Source organism: Gossypium hirsutum, chromosome A13, assembly GCF_007990345.1.
Source record: "Gossypium hirsutum isolate 1008001.06 chromosome A13, Gossypium_hirsutum_v2.1, whole genome shotgun sequence".
Classification (NCBI taxonomy): Eukaryota; Viridiplantae; Streptophyta; class Magnoliopsida; order Malvales; family Malvaceae; genus Gossypium; species Gossypium hirsutum.
Genome location: NC_053436.1, coordinates 18,075,443 through 18,093,025, shown reverse-complemented (window position 1 = coordinate 18,093,025; position 17,583 = coordinate 18,075,443). Strand labels below are relative to the sequence as shown.

The 17,583-nt window shown below is 38.1% G+C and overlaps 1 non-coding gene across 1 annotated transcript; it reads right to left on the bottom strand.

Moving 5' to 3' along the window:
• Positions 1-1,042: 1,042 nt before the first annotated feature.
• LOC121213240 (small nucleolar RNA R71) lies at positions 1,043-1,147 on the bottom strand. Its single transcript, XR_005908620.1, has one exon. It is a non-coding gene; the product is annotated as a small nucleolar RNA R71 (small nucleolar RNA).
• Positions 1,148-17,583: the final 16,436 nt, after the last annotated feature.

The following is a 17,583-nucleotide window of genomic DNA, read 5'->3' as shown; positions in this document are numbered from 1 at the left end:
TCAAATAACAAGTGAAGTCTAGGTGGATTTTCCTTAGGTATTGTCTTAATCAATCGAATTTTCCCAAAAGTATTTTCCCAAATTTTCTTTCTGTGCATATTTAGTTAATAATTAATTTAGATAACGAAACCTCTTAATTTTTAGGCTAGATAATAAAAAGGAAGTAAATACTAGTACTCGTAGTTCCTTTGGGTTCGACAATCTGGTCTTGCTGAACTATACTACTGTTCGATAGGTACACTTGCCTTAATCATGATAATAAGTTAGTCTCAAGAACGATTCTTTCATAAATCTTTAAAACCTGTCATGAATATCACGTATCAAGTTTTTGGCACCGTTGCCGGGGAACTAGGATATTAGGAACACGATTTTTATTACTATAGCCATTTTACTTTTATTGCAATTTAAAATTTTCTTTTCTTTTCTTTTCTAATTCTTCATTTACTTTCTTCTGACAGGTTTTTCTAGTTTATGACCAGAAGAAACCTGTCAAGATCATTACTATTTATAGTGAGCTCAATCGTACCGTTCGCAGAAACCGAAGAGAAATAAGGCGAAGATTACGATACACAGAGGAAGAGCAAGAGGACGATACTTCAACCACAACTGAGGAGATGGCTGAAAACCAAGAAAATTCGCTACCTCCTGCGATTGTTGTTAATCAGAATCCTACTCCGCGTACTATGTATGATTATGCTAAACCTTCTTTAATAGGAACTGAATCGAGCATAGTAGACCTGCTGTAGCTGCAGATACTTTTGAACTGAAACCTAACACAATTCAAATGATACATCAATTTGTTCAGTTTGATGGTTTGCAGGACAAAGATCCCAATGCTCACTTGGAAAACTTTTTGGAACTATGTGATACATTTAAAATTAATGGAGTTCTGATGACGCCATTCGTATTCAGTTATTCCCATTTTCATTGAGAAACAAAGCTAAACAGTGGTTGAATTCGTTACCACGAGGATCAATCACTACTTGGGAACAAATGACCAAAAAGTTTTTATTAAAATATTTTCTGTCGGCTAAAACATCCAAATTACATAATGATATCTCTTCTTTTGTGCAGATGATTTAGAAACACCCTACGATGCATGGGAGAGATACAAGGACCTCTTGAGAAGATGCCCTCACCATGGGTTACCACTCTGGCTACAGGCTCAAACGTTTCATAATGGTAGAACTCTTGAATAAGAAAATTGATGGTTTTCTTAGTTCTTTACAGGTTCACCCAGTAATGCAGTACGAAGCAAGTGGAGGTGGATCAAGCAGTTTAGAATATCCACCTTATGGCCACAACATGGAGCACTAGAGGTTAAATTACATGGGTAACAATCCTCGTTCTCAAAACAATCCTTATAGCAATACTTACAATGCAGGTTAGAGGAACCACCCAAATTTTTCATGGGGAGGCCAAGAGAATCAGAGATCACCACCTCCAGACTTCCAACAACCACCCTACCAACAAGAGAAAAAGCCAAACCTTGAAGAGATGCTAACAAAATTTATCTTAGTGTCAGAAACTCATTTTTAGAATATCGAGACAGCACTTAAAAATCAACAAACGTCGATCCAAGGGCTCGAAACTCAGATAAGTTAGCTCGCTAAATTGATATCTGAAAGACCACCAGGAAGCCTGCCAAACAACGCTGAATCTAACCCAAGGGAGCAACTCAATGCGATTTCCATTTAAGATGAGGAAGGGTTAGTTGTAAAACCAAAGCCAGAAACGGTGGTAAGTAAAGGTAAGAATGAGGTAAGCCTAAATGACCCAAAATCGGTGAGTACAGAATATAAACCTCGTGTGCCATACCCCAATGCAACAAGGAAAGACCAATCAGACGAACAATTTGGTAAATTTCTTAAACTTTTAAAGAAACTACATATTAACTTACCATTTATTGAACCCCTTTCGCAGATGCCAAACGCAGTCAAGTTTTTAAAGGAGCTTTTAACAAACAAACGAAAGTTGGATGAGGCGTAGCATGTGGAGTTGAATGTAGTTTGCTCAGCCATATTACAAAATAAGCTACCCAACAAATTGAAGGATCCTAGGAGTTTTACGATTCCTTGTTTAATTGGTAGTTTAGATGTTCATCATGCATTGGCTGACTTAGGGGCAAGCATTAATGTTATGCCTTATAAAATGTTTAAACAGCTAAGTCTTGGGAAACCCAAACAAACTAGGATGAGCATTCAATTGGCTGATAAAACCATTAGATTTCCTAGGGGTATCATTGAAAATGTTCTTGTTAAGATCAATAAATTTATATACCCAGTAGATTTTGTTGTTCTAGACATGGAAGAGGATAGTAACACACCATTAATTTTAGGCGACCCTTTTTAGCGACTGTTAGAACCATTATTGATGTTGGTATAGGTGAACTCACACTTCGTGTGGGAGACGAAACAATCACCCTTCAAGCTCGTAGTTCGAGTAACACATCAAAAATTGAAGGTGGTTGTATAAATCATTCTACTAGTACTGATCATGTGGTGACACCCTCTATGCAGGAAACAATTTCGAAGAATACATATCAGCCGTGTTCAAACAACAACAACGGACCTATCTATGAAGAATGAAGGTTACAAATCAAGGAGCTAGATGAATGGTAGACACAGAAACTGAGAACACCCGATAAATCGAAACCGAGCTAGGACAAGCTCAATTCCTTACCAAATCCACTTAAGGTTGGAGACAAAGTACTACTAGATGCAGTAGATCCTCACATTGCCACTTCTGAACCTAATGAAGAAATTCCTCTTACGGTACTTAGTATTTTCCCATATGGTACAGTCGAGGTAATTCATCCCAAATTCGGCACATTTAAGGTAAACAATACTTGTCTTAAACCTTATGTTGATAAAGTTGATAGTAGGAATGAGGAGTGTAAACTCCTCGCACCATCTTGACCATGCAGAAGAGAGGAAAGTCGAGCTTAGACTATAAATAAGCGCTTCTCGGGAGGCAACCCGAGAACTAATAGTATTCATTTCTTTAAAATTTTAGTGTTTAACATCTAACATACTAACTGAATCATGGAACGCAGACTTTCAAAAGACCACACGTCCAGGCACACGGGCGTGCATTAGGCCGTGTGAAAACAGGGCAAGATTTTTTCCCCAACACGGGATGCGATAAGTTTCCAAGGGCGTGTGGCATGGTCGTGTGTCCTCTGCATCTAAAATGGTAAGTCTGTTAAATGAACACGGGCTAAACACACGGGCGTGTGTCTTGGCCGTGTGAATTTAACAGAATGCTCAAGTCTTGGACATGGGGTGATTGCACGGGCGTGTCCCAAGTCACATGGGCATGTGACACTTCAAGTTAAAAGAAAATTTCCAAGGTGCCTAAGTTTATCAAACGTTCTTGGTTTTGTCCCACGCCATCTCTAGACATGTTTTAGGTCTCGAAGGACTGTTTAAGGGAAAGGATATACATATTTGAAAAGTTTTAAATTAGAGTGCAACTTAGGGACTTGCTTTAATATTTTATTAATGTGGAATCCCGTTAACACCTCGAGCCCTATCTCGGCGTCAGATACGGGTGAGGGGTGTTACACAGGTGAACTCACACTCCGCGTAGGAGAAGTTACGATCATGCTCCAAGCTTGTGATTCGGTCAAGGCAGCAAGTTATGACGATGATTCTATAAAACATGTTAATGAGACTAATCATGTGGTTCGACCTTCTTTACGGGAAACACTTCGGAAAAGCATTAACGTGCCACAATCTATTACCAACAATGGGATCATCCATGACAAACGAACATTACAAATCTAGGAACTAGATGAATGACGAACAATAGTTAAGGAGAAATCGAGGATACACGATGAACCAAAGCAGTGTCATGATGAACTCAAAGGTGAATCGAATCAACTTAAGGTTGGAGACAAAGTACTGTTAGATGAAGCAGACCTTCATGTTGCCACTGCTAATCCTAATGGAGCAATCCCTTTTTCAGTACTTAATGTTTTCCCATATGGTACAGTCGAGGTAACTCATTCCAAATTCGGCAGTTTTAAGGTAAATAGTACTCGTCTAAAACCTTATTTTGATAAGATTATAGAAGGAATGAGGAGTTTCAACTCTTCGAGCCACCATGACCGTGCAAATACAAGGTAAGTCAAGCTTAGACTCTAAATAAGCATGTAACACCCTAAACCCGGCCTAGAAGTTTGGCTCGAATCTGGCATGTCACATTGAAGTCTTTTTCGAAAACCATGTTTCCATTAAAAACCCTTCTTAATAATTAAAAACTTATACCCTTTTTAAACCTTGTTAGAAACCTCAGCTGAATAACATTCGTAACAACTTTGTAAAAATCTTGGCAGTTGCGGAAGCTTGATTTAAAAACAATTGCGGATACGTGCTTTTTGAACAACAGTAGTTGCTTTGGAAAACCGTGTTCTAATACTAGCAATTATAAGAACAATAAGTAAAATTTGAAATTTGAAATCTAGAAAATTACAACGGCTTTACTACAACCCACATAAAACATTTAAAAGTAATAATCAAAACTATAAAATAAACACTGTGTGTGACTTCCTCCGAGCCCCTCGCAGCTCCGATCTGTCTAAGGCTAGAAATTACCTGAAAGGTTAATAAACGAGGTGAGTTTACAAAAACTCAGTGTGAAATGACCTACTATATAAAAGGAACAGTCAGTCATATAAAAGAATTAAAAGTTTGGCCTCAACCCTACTTACAGTTTCAGTATCAATTGGGCCTTAGCCCACTATAACAGACAGTACCAGATGGGCTTTAACCCATTACAGAATAAGAAACATTATCAGAACTAGAATCAGAATCAAAATCAGAATCAGAATCAGGTGACAGAATTAGAATCAGAATCAGTATCAGGTAACAGAATCAAAATCAGAATGTGAATGCAATCCCAACCCAATCCAGCTGTATACACCCTCGTACCAACCTTACACCATATGGGGAGACTACTCGACCCACCCAACTGCTACACAACACAGAAATTACAGCGAGGCTGCCAGATATTGTGACGAAGTCACCAGAATAGATATATGTGGCGAGGCCACCAGATTGCAGCGAGGCTGCCAGAACGCTTCCTCCATCAATATAAACCCGTGTCCCACGCAACAGATATACATGTCATGGCATACAACATACAGAATCAGAATATCAAGCCCATACTTGAATCAAACAGTCACAGTCAAGTCATTCATATCACCAACATATATTCACAATCAAATCCGTCAACCACACAATCCAAGTCAGTCACTTGCCCAAAAGGGCAAAACAATCATTTAACACCCTAGGGGTAAAATGGTAATTTTATAAATCGAGGGTAAAATGGTAATTCTATAAATCGAGGGTAAAATAGTAATTCTTTAAATTGAGGGTAAAATGGTAATTCTGTAAATCGAGGATAAAATAGTAATTTTGTAAATCGAGGGTAAAACAGTAATTTTGTAAATTGAGGGTAAAATAGTAATTTTGTAAATCGAGGGTAAAACAGTAATTCTGTAAATCGAGAGTAAAATGATAATTTTTTAAATTGAGGGTAAAACAATAATTCTGTAAATTAAGGGTAAAACGGTAATTCTGTAAATCGAGGGTAAAACGGTAATTCTATAAATCGAGGGTACTTTGGTAATTTTACAAGTTGAGGTATCTCAGTAATTTTAAAGGTCGAGGGTATTTCAGTAATTTCACAAATCAGAGGTATTTTGGTAATTTTACAAACTAGGGGTATTTTGGTAATTTTACAAACCATGGGTATTTTGGTAATTTTATAAACCAAGGGTGTTTTGGTAATTTTACAAACTAGGGGTATTTTGGTGATTTTATAAACTAAGGGTATTTTAGTAATTTTACAAACCAGGGGTATTTGGTAATTTTGTAAACCAAGGGTATTTTGGTAATTTTACAAACCAGGGGTTTTTTGGTAATTTGGTAAACTAAAGTATTCTAAACAGGGATAACAATAAGAATGGGCCTAAAGCCCTTTCTCAGCCCAAATGGGCCCACACGCTTGTGTGGCCCTTTTAGCCCAAATCTAGCCACAGATATGAGATTCACCTAGCCTAGTCCAATATTTACTACACAATCAAACAACTTATCTAATTGGGCCCGTAGGCCCATTGGGTCCAAATTGCCCTTTTCGGCCCATCGCAGCCCGAAGTAGCCATCCTATAGCTAGAGTAGTGAGAAATACACACCTGATAGGAGACTGGAGTTAATCCGCGCTTCGAGCACTCTTAGCCGACGCCCAACCCAAACGAGCACGCCATGAAGCGAAAGGGATCAGCCAAGAAAGGTACCTTTACTCTCCTCATGGTTCTCTCTATTTAAAGCCAGCTTCGCATCCACTCTTATGTTAGCTTCCCGATGTAGGATCCCTCCATCATCAGAGTTTAAATTCAACACCAACCCTGGACCTCCTTGCCAACTCTATGACGCCACCTTCCTGCCTCTTATGTAGCGCTACTTTGCCACTAGACCACAAGGCTTTTTGTGGCACAATTTCTCCAACAATATTCTTAAGGCCTACCTACTACACCCAGGGTTTGATTCACCTTAAACCAAAATTTTTGCTAGAGTCCAGGTTTGAACCCAAGACTTCTCCAACACTTCTCAGCACACTTAACCGCTAAAACAAGCCTTCATTAACGAAATTTACATGCACAACAAAATATTATAAGCTACCTTCAACCGCTTCCATGCTTAAGGCCCAAAACTTCTAGGTCCAAATTCAGGGTGTTACAAAGCACTTTTCGAGAGGCAACCCGAGCACTAACACCACTAACCCATATATTTTATCTATTTTTCATGTTTTTATACAGGTACAGTGACCCACACAACCTAGGCACACAAGCCTGTCCTTGGCCGTGTGGAAACAGGGCTAAAAGTTCCCAAGTATTCACATACACATGACCATAAACTCGAGCCATACGACCATGAGACACGACCGTGTGGACCACACGGCCTGGACACATGGGCGTGTTTTAGGCCGTGAGGAAACTGGAGCTAAATTTTCAAATTTTAAACAGGTCAAAGAGCTACATGGCGTGGGAGAAGAGAATAACGTAGCACACGGCCGTGCGATACAGCCCTGTGAACCACACGGCTTGGACACACAGGCATGTTCGTGGCCGTGTGACGAATGGTCAATAAATGCTCTCGACGTACACGGGCAATACTCGAGCCACACGGGCATGTGACACGGCCGTGTGGCCCAACACGGGCCTCACACAACCGTGTCCTATTTAATCCCCCAAAACCCTAAAATTTTATTTTTTGTCTTCTTCTCCAAATTTTCCCAACCAGCCGTCGCCGTAACTCCCTCCCCCTCCATCTCCGACCAACCGCCTGCCACCACACTCCCTTTCCCTTTTCTTTTTCTTCCTTTCCTCCCTACCCCACCTTTTCTCTCCCTTTTCTTTCTTTCTTCCCCTTTCCTTTCCCTTTTCCCCCTTTTCCTCTTCAACTGACCGCCCACCACCCCGTCAACCCCCTCCCCTCCTGCACAAAACGCCATCCTCCGTTCGACCCATACCACCCCAACCAGCCGCCGCCGTTGCACCTCCGATCATTGCCCGTGGTTTCCTCTTTTACCCTCACATTTATTTTATTCCAGTTGTACTTATTTCTTTCTTTATTTCTTAATTGTTATTCCATTTTAATTTTAGTAATTTTATTTATTTATTTATTTATTAGTATTCATTATTATTACTGTTATTCTTCATTATATTTGTTATTTATTATGATTATTATTTTTATTACTTTTTTTGTTTTATTTTAGTTTTCTGATTCTTTCATTTTTTATCTTTGTTTTCTCCTATTTTATTATTTTTAGTATTTATATTTTCCTATATTTTACTTTATATTGTTTTCTCCATGATCTTTTTCTTAATTTTTATTCCTTAGTGCTACTGTTATGTTCCTATGTATTTTTCTATTATTCTGGTCTTTGCTATGATTACTGTTAGGGCATATTCTTTTTAGGACTATAGTTTTATTTTTACTAGTTAGATTCTTATTTTTTCCTTTAACTTGTGGTTGAATATTTGGTACTGTTTTTGACTTCTGTCATTTTCAGGAATACTATGACAAACACACGAGGCAAGAAAACTGTCGTCCCCACTTTGAAAAAGCAGAAGAGTCTTGGCGCAACCTCCTCGAGCGCCTCAACCGAAGCTCGTCACCCTCTGCTTCGATTCTCGTCAAGACCACAGGACGACTTGTTTCAGCTTCTTCGAGTACGACCATTAGGAGTGGGCCGCTGCATAGATTGGGTCACCTTGGAGTAGGTCCAACTTGCCCACCTTGTTCGATTCCATCTCACCACTGCCCTGTGGGATCGATTTTTTTTGCAATTATCGAGCCCACCTATTTGGAGCTTACCTTGGAATTTTACACTACTTTTCATCTTCGGCATGTGATGAATACCCACGACGAGGCCGGCACTATCATTTTCAGACTTGGTGGACTCGTAAGACACATGAGTGTACCAGAGTTTGGAGCTATTTTGGGCTTCTACACGGAGGATTTTATGGCTTCCGAGGCTTTTCTACATCTTCACTGACACATATACCACTCGCCTTCCTACTGTTGGACTGACCTTATGGCGAGTACTATTCCCTATGACGCAAGTCGCTCAAAGGAGACTTCTCTTCCTCCAGCACTATGCTACATCCATGCTATCTTGGCTCACACCTTGACTGTAAGGAGAGAGAGCACCGGAGTTGTTAGCACCACCAATGCTTACTTTTTATGGAGCATGGCTATTGGTCATGTATTCAATTTGGTATACTTTATTGCCCTTGCTTTTCTCCACCAAACAGACCGCCATAGAAGGGATCCCATCTGCCTTGGTCCCTACGTGACTCACCTAGCTCGAAACTTCGACCTTTTTGACACTCCAGAGATGTCTTCGATACTCACACTAGTAGGCCAGATGTCTCCTTAAGAAATTTTCAGTATGATCCACATGAGGATGATAGAGCGACGCAGTGGATTCGACCCTCCTCAGTACAGACTCATTCACACTGATGACCAGGATGAGCCAAAGGACATTATTGATGATGTCCCTCCCCCTCACGAGGACCCACACCCACTGCCACCACCGAGTTGCTGACCTCCTGCAGCCACTTTGACCTATATATTCGAGCGACTCACTAGATTCGAGCAAAAGTGTTTTGTGAGGTTCGACAACATCAAGGCGACTCTGCAGTAGATTTGCCAGCACTTCAACATCTTACCTCCACCACCACCACCTCAAGATCCATCTACCGATGAGGACTTTTGAGTCCATTTTTTTTATCTTTTATTTTTCACTTTATTTTTATTTTTATTTTAGTTTTAAAGACTTTTCATTTATACTTTTAAACTATTTTTATCATTATGGCTATTATCAAGTAACCCTTTAATTCTCTTCATAGTTGTGTTTATTTTCTTAATGGTAGCTCCGATTCATGCACATCATTGGCCATATCTAAAATTTTCACTTCATTATTCTAAGGATTCCCTCCAAAAATTCAGGGCATTTTCGCTTCTCTCTCTCTCTTATGATATTATCCGTCTATTGTTATCTATCTTTGTACATTTAGGACAATGTACATCTTTGTACAGTTTCAGTCAAGAACTTGTTTTTGGGTTCTGTCTTCGATGTTGAGATATCAGTGTCTTGGTGTCACGACATAGGCATCAATCTTGGCCTGAATATTCATTTTTAGCTCCCCACTTGACCTGCAAGACCATGTAACCTTATTTAGATATATAAAATGTGATAAAAACTACTAGAAAACATAAATTACTACTTTAAGTATGAAAACCTAAATATATACTAAGGTGCTTTGATTTAACTATTAAACAAGCTAAAGTTATGTGTAAAAAGGATGTAAATAACAGTGTAATTAATGGCAAATCACTCTCCCACACTTAACTTGTTGCTTTTTCTTAAGCAACCAAATTACATATATTGAAAAAAGAGAAATAAAAATAATACAAAATTGACTTAATTTCTTTTCTTTAAACAAGCTAAAGTTAGTAAAGATGGATGCAAATAAGAACCTCTCACCTAAATTCCCCTATACTGAACTTTTTTGCTTGTCCTCAAGCAAACCAAGTCTAGACACATAGCATGTAATAAGAAGATGTCCCTTGGATTTTTTTACTACTATGAACATTGTTGTCAAAGCTTAAAGGGATAACAATTCACATCGCACATGTAACTTAATCTTGATAGTTCGATGCCTTAAAACTTTTTAAGTAAATTAGGATTAGTTTACAAAGTTACATTACTAACGAATTAGAAGTAATTCCCATGACCAAATATTTAACAATACCACCCTTAACATAAATCAAAAAGCCTAGGATGTTATGAGTTCAAAGAAAGCTATGGCTCAAAACAGTTCAAACACTAGGAATAGATAGGCACAAGACATTGTTCCCTCTCTTCCCCCTTAATGTCCCATTCAAGCTCACCACCTTTTGTCTTCCTCTCTCACCTAACTTATTGCTCCATGTAGGAGGATACAATCTACTACTACCAACTATGGTCAGCTTAATGAGTTTTGGTGCACTGATGATTGATTTATCTCTTACTTTGTGACTTTTTTGTTTTTTCACCTAACATTTTACTTCTTTTTCTTAGTCACAATGCTTTTTTCTTTGTTCTGTACTTTTTCTTCTCGTTCTTACTTTTCACTTTTTCTAGATTTTTTTTCTTTTTTGGCATATTTTTGCCCAACCTATAATCCATGTATCACATTGTTTCTTCCTTTTTCGCTCCTTTTTTTTAAAACTAACCTAATGTATCTACCTAAACGCTCAATATCTATGGCTTAGCGTCTATTTCGTAATGTATTAAAGGAACAAAGATAGGAAAGAGTTCAAGTTTTCAATTTATGTGTCGTCTAATTTTTGTAGATTCATCAAAAAGGAGTCATCAGGCTCAAATAAGGAGACTAGGGGTTCATAGAATTAAGGTATAGTAATTTGAGAACTGGCTATTCAAACAATGCCTTAGGTTATCCCTAGGCATCCCACCATACCCAATTTCTTTCATGCTTCAAATTAAACCAAATGAATAATAATCAATTCAAGCATTCATGTCTCTGTGACTATTTATAAGACTTATATCTCATATGGCATCATCAAACATTCTTACTTAGGTACTTCAAATCTATTATGCAATTTAACTTGGTAACCCAATCAATTTCCCTTAAAAATAATCAGTTTATCTTATATCAATAAAAAAATTCATGCTTGACAAGAACCATTAATGCTTTATTATCTTCAATTGCTATTCACAGTATTAATATAACCCAAGCACCATGTAACAAAAACAATAATATATTTTTTTGGTAAATAAAAAATCAATTAAATCAAAGTAAACACACAAACGAAAACACATAAAAAATTAATCCTATATGCTTCCCCCCATACTTTAGAATATACATTCCCCTTAGTGTAAAGTAATTAAAGTACAAACAAGAAAACTTCCCTGAGTAGGTCGAATCCTTATTGTTATGATAATCTCGGGGTTTGTGTGTTTCAAACAGACAGAGAGTAACAAAAAAGAATCTACGAAAGGAAATATGAAATGTAATATACAGAAAATAAAAATAAGAAGAAAAAGACGAAGTGTCAATAATGGATGACAGAACGTCTATAAATATTCGGTTGAACTTCGGCCTTCAATGTTACAAGGTGCATTTTGTCTACGATGTCGCGACATCGAGCCTAGTTTCTGATTTCTTTGATTTTTTTTTTGGTTCTGTCACTCCATGATATCTACACTTACTATGAAAAAAATTAAACACAACTAAAATTATTAATATTAAAATAAACGAATAATAAAATAAAAACTAACAAAATTTAAAGCAGGAAATATAAGTTCTTTAAAAACTAGGACGATCCGTATCGCCACCATAGAAGTACTTCCAGCTGGTTCTCGACACTTTAATTTGACATTTGTTCCTCTGTTGCTGTATATGAACCAACCCTTTTGGTCAATTCCAATGATGTTTCCTTATCTTCGACCGGTGACATCCATATTATAAGCCATTTGGTACTGATAAACAGTAAATTATACATATTTTTACCCCATGTTTAATGCATTTTATGGATTATTTCTTATTAGAATTAGTGAATTCGATGCTCCTAATGCTTTAATTTCATGTTTTATACTTAGGAGATCATAAGAGAGTGAAAGGAACGAGGAACAGGCCAAAAATGGAGAAAATGAGCCAAGGTACGAAATCAACACAGCCTGGACCTCCTCACACGAGCAGACCACATGGTCGTGTCAAATTGGCAGGCTCGAACATGGCCTGAAGTAATCGCACATGGACGTGTCACACGGGCGTGTCCCTGCCGAGCCCAAGTTGAATCCAATTCAGAAAAGGCCACTTTTGAGGGCACATAGGCATTCCAAAGCCTATAAATACACCCTAGAAGAGGAGAAAATGGAGACGGAGAATAGGGGGTAAGGAATTACTCTAAGGAAGCCGATTGATTCATCTCAGAAGCCGGATTCATCATCAAGACTGAAGATCTCTCCTCAATTTCCCTTCAGGAGTTTTGGGTTTTCTTTATGTTTTTTATTCTTTATTCTTCTGAGATGTTTTCTTATTTAGTTATGAACTAAAACCCCTAAATACCTAAGGAGAATGTAACCTAAGATGAATCTTATTATTATTTTTTGAATCGTATCATAAATATTTAACTTGTTCTTAATTATGTGTTCTTAATTCTTATTTTAATATCCCAGGATACTGATTCAAGACATGCTCTTATTTAGAGGAGGAATAGACCTTGTCTAAGAGTACTTTTGTCATAATTAAGCGGAGTTGATTGCGTGTCTAGAAATAGGGTGACAAGATTTTGCTGGATTAGGGTGAAACCTAATAAGGGGATCCATAGATCGAGTTAATGCAACTCTAGAATGTTAATTAGAGAAAAGTATTGGTTATTCAATCTAGGGATTAGACGTTATTAGTCTTGGATAGGGATAATAACATAACTTCGGGTTCTCTACGGAACAAGTTGAATGAATAAATCGTCCAATTCGGAGCCAGAATAACAAGTAAAGTCTAGGTGGATTTGTCCTTAGGTATTGTCTTAAGTCAATCGATTTTTCCCAAAAGCAATTCCCCAATTCTTTTCTCTGTGACTTTTTAGTTTAGATAATTAGTTAATTAAAACAAAACCTCTTTATTCTTAGGCTAGATAATAAAAAGACAGTCATTACTAGTACTTTTAGTTCCTTTGGGTTCGATAATCCAGTCTTAATAAAACTATACTACTGTTCAATAGGTACACTTGCTTACATTGCGATAATAGTTAGTTCAAGAACGAGTAATTATAAATATTTAAAACCTATCACGAAACCTCACGATCAAGTTTTTGGCGCCGTTGCCGGGGAACTAAAATATTAGGAACACTCAGTTTTTATTACTTTAGCCATTTATTTTTCTTGCAATTTACTTTAATTTAATTTTATTATTCTTATTACTAATTAATTTACTTTTTATTTCTCTTGACAGGTTTTTATAGTTTATAACTAGAAGAAAGCCGTCAGGACCATTACTTTTTGACAAAGAAATCGATCGCACAGTTTGTAGAAACCAAATAGAAATAAGGTGAAGCTTAAGATACACAGAGAACGAGCAAGAAGATGATACTCAACCCCCAACCGAAGAGATGGCTAAAAACCAAGGCAATCAGCTACCTCCTGCAATTGCGGCTAATCAAAATCCTGCTCCATGTACTATGTATGACTATGCTAAACCTTCTTTAACAGGAACTCAGTCAAGTATAGTTAGACCTGCTATTGCTGCGAATAATTTCAAACTGAAACCTAACACAATTCAGATGATACAGCAGTTTGTTCAATTTGATGGTTTGCGGGATGAGGACCCAACTTTCACTTGGCGAATTTTCTGGAGTTTTGCGACACTTTCAAAAGTAATGGTATTTTTTACGATGCGATTCACCTTCTGTTATTCCGTTTTTCACTGAGAAACAAAGCTAAACAGTGGTTGAACCCATTACCACGAGGGTCCATCACTACTTGGGAACAAATGACCAAAAATTTCTACTAAAATATTTTCCGCCGGCTAAAACGGCTAAGTTATGTAATGATATCTCCTCTTTTGTGCAAATGGACTTTGAAACACTTTACGATGCCTGGGAGAGATACAAGGATCTATTGCGAAGGTGCCCTCACCATGGGTTACCTCTATGGCTGCAAGTTCAAACGTTTTACAATGGTGTAAATCCCTCGACAAGACAGATGATTGACGCAGCTGCTAGAGAAGCCATCAATAAAAAAACACCTGAAGAGGCTTATGAATTCATTGAAGAAATGTCACTGAATAACTATCAGTGGCAAGTCATGAGGACTAAGCCAACAAAAACAGCCGGTATTTATAACGTCGACTCAGTTACTATGCTTTCAAATCAGGTAGAACTTCTCAATAAAAAGATTGATGGTTTACTTGGTTCTATGCAGGTACATCCAGTAATGAGGTGTGACTCAAGTGGAGGAGGTGTGCATACAGAATATCAATCCTTCAATCCTACAACTGAATAGGAACAAGTTAACTATATGGGTAACAATAACTTTAGATCTCAAAATAATCTATACAATAATACTTATAATGCAGGTTGGAGGGACCACCCAAATTTCTCCTAGAGTGGTCAAGGGAATCAAAAGCCACAAAATCCTCAGGGTTTTCAACAGCCACCTTATCAATAAGAGAAGAAACCGAACCTTGAAGAGATGCTCTCTGAATTCATCTCAGTATTAGAAACCTATTTCCAAAATACCGAGACAGCACTTAAGAATCAACAAGCTTCGATCCAAGGGCTTGAAACTCGATAGGCCATCTATCCAAACTAATCTCCGAATGACCACAAGGTAGCTTACCAAGCAATATTGAACCTAATCCAAGGGAACAACTCAATGCAATTAGTACTCAAGATAAGGAAGGATTCATTGCGCCTGAGCTAGAATTGATGCAAGAAACTGTGGTGAGCAAAGGTAAAAGTGAGGTAAGACATAACAAAACGGTGAATGAAGAATACATACCTCGTGTCCCATACCCTAACGTGACAAGGAAAGACTGCTCAGACGAACAATTCGGTAAATTCCTCAAACTTTTGAAAAAATTACATATTAACTTACCATTTATTGAAGCTCTATCGCAGATGCCAAATGCAATGAAATTTTTAAAAGAGCTTTTAGTAAATAAGCGAAAGTTGGACGAAGCATCGCATGTGGAGCTAAACGCAGTCTGCTCAACTATTCTACAGAATAAGCTACCCCACAAATTGAAAGATCCAGGGAGTTTTATAATTCCTTGCTTAATTGGTAGTTTAGATATAAGTCATGCATTAGCTGATTTAGGGGGTAGTATTAACGTCATGCCTTACAAAATGTTTAAGCAACTAGGTATTGGGAAACCTAAACAAACTAGGATGAGCATTCAATTTGTAGATAAAACTATAAGATTTCCTAGGGGTATTATTGAAGATGTACTAGTGAAAGTAGATCAGTTCATATTTCCCGTTGATTTCGTTGTTCTAGACATAGAGGAGAATAATAACACCCCTTTGATTTTAGGAAGGCCCTTTTTAGCAACTGTAAAACTATTGATGTTGGCACAGGTGAGCTTACACTTCATATGGGAGACGAAACGATCACCCTTCAAGCTCGTAATTCTGGCATCACATCAAACATTGAAGGTAATGGTCCACACCAATCTACTAAAACTGAAAATATGACTTTGCAAAAATTGAGCTTCAAAGAAGTTCACGAGCCATGTTCTAGAAATGATGAAGGACACATTCATGAAGAACGAAGGCTACGGATAGAGGAGCTAGAGGAATGGCGAGCACATAAACCGAGAACACACAATAAATCAAAATTATGCCAGAATGAGTTTGATACCTCCCCAAATTTAGTTAAGGTTGGTGATAAGGTCTTATTAGATGCCGCATATCCCCACATTGTCACTACCACACCGAATGAGCAAATCCCTCTTACGGTACACAGTATTTTTCCATTCAGTACGGTGGAGGTGAGTCATCCCAAGTTCGGCACTTTTAAGGTAAACAACACCCGATTAAAACTTTATTTTGATGAGATTGATAGCAGGAATGAGGAGTATAAACTCCTCAAACCACTACTATTCACTGAAGAGGTAAGTCGAGCTTAGACTATGAATAAGCGCTTCTCAGGAGACAACCCGAGCACTAACATTATTAATTTCTTTAAATTTTGGTATTTAACTCCTAACCTACTAATAGAGATCTTGAATACAAGTGTTTCCACAAAGACACAGCCAAGCACACGAGCGTGCTTAAGGACGTATGAAAATAGGGCAAAAGATTTCCCCAACACGATCCATGATAAAACGCCACAGCCGTGCGACATAGTCGTGGTCGAGCTTGCCAAAACAACAAGGTCGTGCAACACGCCCGTGTGGAAAACTCGTGGTTGAAATTGAGAAACTAGCACGGGCGTGCGATATGCCCGTGTCTAACACCCGTGGTCGAACCTGTTAAAATAAAATGGGAGTGGGGATTGAACACACGGGTGTGGGAAAACCGAACGAAGCTAGACACGGTCGTACGACACGGCCGTGTTAACCCACACGCCCGAGGAACACGGGCATGTACTAAATGTCAGACGCGCCCAAATTTGAAATTCGCGAATCACACGGGCTGAAATTGGGGAACACAGGCGTGTGCCCCAAAATTTATAAATACCCTGCACTATTTACTTTCTTCTCCATTCAAAAACCCTAACCCTAGCTGCTGCAACTCCACACGGCCCCCTGCCACTCTTGTGCGCCACTTCCAACTTCGTTTTTAAATCTCAATCTCTCTCCCTTAGCGTTTGTTTACTCCTTTCACTTCTATTTTACTCATTATTAATGCTTATTATTACAATAATCTCCATTACTTTTGAACTAGTTTTCATTTTTGTTCATTACTTTATCATTTAGTTTGCATTTTTAGGTTCTTTATTATACATATCGAATTAAATCAAGTTGTTAGACACACCTCATATCCATGACATTACTATGCTTATTTTCATGCTATTATCATGCCAATGTCTATCATTTAAATTGCATTCCTAGGTTAGTTACCATACAATTTATGTTAAATTAAGACTAGGAAAACCTTATACCCATTACATTTCTATTCTCATTCTCATTATTATTGTGGTTGAGTTTGCTTCATATTAGTAGTCTTGGCTGAAATAGTTTACTTCCCCTTCGAATATGTTTACCTATTATTATTATCCTTTATATTACAGGTCTTCAATGTCATCTTCAAGAGGAAAGAAAACCGTTGTGCCAGCCTCGAAGAAGAGGAAGGGAGCGTCATCTTCCGCGGGTCCAACCGTAAAAATTCGTCACCCTATCCTACAGTTTCCACGAGGGCCCCAAGAAGAGCTCTTCCAAATACTTTCGGCCTGACCTTTAGCAGAGGGCCACTGCATTGACTGGGCTACCGTAGAATGAGCCCAGATGGCTGATGCAATTCTGGCTCTCTTAACCACCGACCCATGGGAGCTATTCTTTAG